This window comes from Anopheles marshallii, assembly GCF_943734725.1.
Source record: "Anopheles marshallii chromosome X unlocalized genomic scaffold, idAnoMarsDA_429_01 X_unloc_132, whole genome shotgun sequence".
In the NCBI taxonomy this organism is placed as follows: domain Eukaryota; kingdom Metazoa; phylum Arthropoda; class Insecta; order Diptera; family Culicidae; genus Anopheles; species Anopheles marshallii.
The window spans coordinates 25,001-30,000 of record NW_026525705.1 but is presented as its reverse complement, the minus strand read 5'-3'; positions in this window follow the sequence as shown (position 1 = coordinate 30,000).

Genomic DNA, 5,000 nt, shown 5'->3' with positions numbered 1-5,000 from the left:
GTCGTGCAAAGTGTGTTATCACACATACCCAATATGCTCAACTCTCATGTTCGTTTGACGCACCAAACTTTATTAGTGATGCACCACACAACAGGTTTTAATATACGCGATCGTGTGTGTTTCAGTGTGAACTTGGTGCGCCAAGTCCATTTGTGATGCATCACTTAGCTAACCATCTTTCGGGACTGTTTAGGGTATGTGCTCCTCCACATCTATGCTTACTCGTACACATTCTCTGTCAATAGGTTTAAGATCGGGCATTCTACCATATCATTGCCTTAATGCTTTCAAATCAAGGCTACCAGGGTAGCCTAATTGCGTTCGAAACTCAACTTGTGAGCTGTCGGCCCTAGAAGTTTTTTAGGCTGCTAGGACCTCTCTCTATATTTTGCCTTTGGACTTCTCGAAGCTCAACTTGTGAGCAGTTCCATGCACCACTACCCGTATCTCTTAGCTTAGTTCTAGCCATGTGCGTTCAAAGCTCAACGTTAAGCTGTGTCCTGCACCACAATCGTTATATAATAAGCTTATCTCTAAGCTTTTTTGCGTTCAATGCTCAACGTTAAGCTATCCCTTCGCTTAGAACCTCGCTCTACATTTTGCCTTTGGACTTCTCGAAGCTCAACTTGTGAGCAGTTCCATGCACCACTATAGGTATCTCTTAGCTTAGTTCTAGCCATGTGCGTTCAAAGCTCAACGTTAAGCGGCCTCATGCACCACAACCCTTGTATCTTAAGCTTATCTCTAAGCTTTTTTGCGTTCAATGCTCAACGTTAAGCTATCCCTTCGCTTAGAACCTCGCTCTACATTTTGCCTTTGGACTTCTCGAAGCTCAACTTGTGAGCAGTTCCATGCACCACTATAGGTATCTCTTAGCTTAGTTCTAGCCATGTGCGTTCAAAGCTCAACGTTAAGCGGCCTCATGCACCACAACCCTTGTATCTTAAGCTTATCTCTAAGCTTTTTTGCGTTCAATGCTCAACGTTAAGCTATCCCTTCGCTTAGAACCTCGCTCTATATTCAACTTTCAGATACCTCAAAGCTCAACTTATGTGGTCTGCTATTGCTCTTGAACGGGTACAATATCTGACAGAGGGGGGTTTTTGGCCCAAATTATGCATTATTAGTTTAACCTCCGTCGCAGAACCACATTTGACCAGGTCGAGAAAAAAATTTTTTCGTGACGACCTGGTCCCCCATAGTAGGGAATGAACATGACATCTTAACCATATTTGACCATTTTCAAATTTCTCGTCGCGGAATCATGACTTTACTAGTAAAATTTGTTCCGGGTAGGGACCTCCCATACAAAATTTTCATCGCTCCAAAAGTGATTTCGTTTCACTTTTCAACATTTACAAGGTCCATAAATCATGTTTTGAGACGATATGGAAAAAAAAATTTTTTGCCCGTCTCGACCAACTCGACCGATGGTGACCACAGCAGGGTGCTCCATACAAATTTTCCTTATGTGGAATTTTCAGTGTAAAATAAGGTTTCTCCAATCGATCGCGGGTTTCACTTTTCATCATTTGCTAGGTCTAACTATGATGTTTTGAGTGGTCCCGCAAAAATTTTTTCTCTTGGCCAGTCGACCCTTTCGTCCATGTCGGTGTGCTCTGCAGTAGGGTGCTCCATACAAATTTTCCTTATGTGGAATTTTTCAGTGTAAAATAAGGTTTCTCCAATCGATCGCGGGTTTCACTTTTCATCATTTGCTAGGTCTAACTATGATGTTTTGAGTGGTCCCGCAAAAATTTTTTCTTGGACCGGGCCTTCCTTCCCGGCCCTGTCGGTGTGCTCTGCAGTAGGGTGCTCCATACAAATTTTCCTTATGTGGAATTTTTCAGTGTAAAATAAGGTTTCTCCAATCGATCGCGGGTTTCACTTTTCATCATTTGCTAGGTCTAACTATGATGTTTTGAGTGGTCCCGCAAAAATTTTTTCTTGGACCGGGCCTTCCTTCCCGGCCCTGTCGGTGTGCTCTGCAGTAGGGTGCTCCATACAAATTTTCCTTATGTGGAATTTTTCAGTGTAAAATAAGGTTTCTCCAATCGATCGCGGGTTTCACTTTTCATCATTTGCTAGGTCTAACTATGATGTTTTGAGTGGTCCCGCAAAAATTTTTTCTTGGACCGGGCCTTCCTTCCCGGCCCTGTCGGTGTGCTCTGCAGTAGGGTGCTCCATACAAATTTTCCTTATGTGGAATTTTTCAGTGTAAAATAAGGTTTCTCCAATCGATCGCGGGTTTCACTTTTCATCATTTGCTAGGTCTAACTATGATGTTTTGAGTGGTCCCGCAAAAATTTTTTCTCTTGGCCAGTCGACCCTTTCGTCCATGTCGGTGTGTTCTGCAGTAGGGTGCTCCAACCAAGTTTTCCTAATGAAAGTTTTTCGTGGTTTCGTGTGAGTTAAAAACTCCGGAACTTGGCTTATTTTCACCATAATTTCCACATATGGTGACCAACTCAATAAACGTTTTGTGCGTATCCTATGGACAGTTTTTCGCGTTCAACTTGGTGAACTAGGGTTGTTTTCCCGAAGGGTAGAAAAATCTGGACTTAGCCAAATTTTGAAATCTCCAACCAATCTTGGCCTGTTAGATTATCTTGGTTGGGTTGCTATGGGCTGCTACGGCCTACTTGATAGGCAATGTTTCAACTCTTGGAAGCTTTCGTGGTTGTTTAGAACTGTCCATGGCCTTCTTGATAGAAATGGCTTATGGTGGCCATGGACTTAGCAACATTTTGAGATCCAATCTTGGCCTGTTAGAGTATCTTGGTTGGTTTGCTATGGGCTGGTACGGCCTACTTGATAGGCAATGTTTCAACTCTTGGAAGCTTTCGTGGTTGCTAAGCACTGTCCATGGCCTTCTTGATAGAAATGGCTTATGGTGGCCATGGACTTAGCAACATTTTGAGATCCAATCTTGGCCTGTTAGAGTATCTTGGTTGGTTTGCTATGGGCTGGTACGGCCTACTTGATAGGCAATGTTTCAACTCTTGGAAGCTTTCGTGGTTGCTAAGCACTGTCCATGGCCTTCTTGATAGAAATGGCTTATGGTGGCCATGGACTTAGCCAAATTTTGAAGTCTCCAACCAATCTTGGCCTGTTAGAGTATCTTGGTTGGGTTGCTATGGGCTGCTACGGCCTACTTGATAGGCAATGTTTCAACTCTTGGAAGCTTTCGTGGTTGCTAAGCACTGTTCGTGGCCTTCTTGATAGAAATGGCTTATGGTGGCCATGGACTTAGCCAAATTTTGAATTCTCCAACCAATCTTGGCCTGTTAGAGTATCTTGGTTGGGTTGCTATGGGCTGCTACGGCCTACTTGATAGGCAATGTTTCAACTCTTGGAAGCTTTCGTGGTTGCTAAGCACTGTCCATGGCCTTCTTGATAGAAATGGCTTATGGTGGCCATGGACTTAGCAAAATTTTGAATTCTCCAACCAATCTTGGCCTGTTAGAGTATCTTGGTTGGGTTGCTATGGGCTGCTACGGCCTACTTGATAGGCAATGTTTCAACTCTTGGAAGCTTTCGTGGTTGCTAAGCACTGTTCGTGGCCTTCTTGATAGAAATGGCTTATGGTGGCCATGGACTTAGCAAAATTTTGAATTCTCCAACCAATCTTGGCCTGTTAGAGTATCTTGGTTGGGTTGCTATGGGCTGGTACGGCCTACTTGATAGGCAATGTTTCAACTCTTGGAAGCTTTCGTGGTTGCTAAGCACTGTCCATGGCCTTCTTGATAGAAATGGCTTATGGTGGCCATGGACTTAGCCAAATTTTGAAGTCTCCAACCAATCTTGGCCTGTTAGAGTATCTTGGTTGGGTTGCTATGGGCTGCTACGGCCTACTTGATAGGCAATGTTTCAACTCTTGGAAGCTTTCGTGGTTGCTAAGCACTGTCCATGGCCTTCTTGATAGAAATGGCTTATGGTGGCCATGGACTTAGCCAAATTTTGAAGTCTCCAACCAATCTTGGCCTGTTAGAGTATCTTGGTTGGGTTGCTATGGGCTGCTACGGCCTACTTGATAGGCAATGTTTCAACTCTTGGAAGCTTTCGTGGTTGCTAAGCACTGTCCATGGCCTTCTTGATAGAAATGGCTTATGGTGGCCATGGACTTAGCCAAATTTTGAAGTCTCCAACCAATCTTGGCCTGTTAGATTATCTTGGTTGGTTTGCTATGGGCTGCTACGGCCTACTTGATAGGCAATGTTTCAACTCTTGGAAGCTTTCGTGGTTGCTTAGGATAAAAACCCCGACGAGAAAGGTTTCCCGGACTTATAAAAATAACCGATTAGCCCCAAGGACACATCTTCCTTGAAAGGCTAATCATGCACCACACACCACACCACCCATAGGCTTGCAAGCAGCACTCTTGTCGAGTGCAGCAAGCCTATGCTCACATCAACTACCGTACACGTACCACCATAGGCTTGCAAGCAGCACTCTTGTCGAGTGCAGCAAGCCTATGCTCATCAACTACCATACGTACCACCACAGCCTTGCAAGCAGCACTCTTGTCGAGTGCAGCAAGCCTATACTCCACGAACTAACCACTTCACCACCAAGCATGGGTCGCCTGAGAGGATCGATGCGAACGCATCTCTACAACTCGCAGCTCCCAGCCTGTAGTCCCGTCGTTTGCGGGCGGTCGAAGGTGTCGAAACTAGTTGTATCCACGGTCGACGGGAGCACAGCCACCAGGGTTCCCTGTGATAAGGTACTTCCACGTGCAGCGTGCACCCGCCCGTTGCGGCTCAGTCTAGTGCTATAGCGGGGATGAGACGGCAGTGTGCACGGGGCAGCACCGACGGATCTCAGAGGGTTGTTAAGCCCGCTAGCTTCCGATCACCTAATGGGTTTATGATGCGCTATCAGCTCGGATTGGATACGACCTTAGAGGCGTTCAGGCATAATCCAGCGGACGTAGCGTCATACCAAAGTCCGGTCGAACTAGTATTGAGCCAGTGGTCCGTACCTGTGGTTCCTCTCGT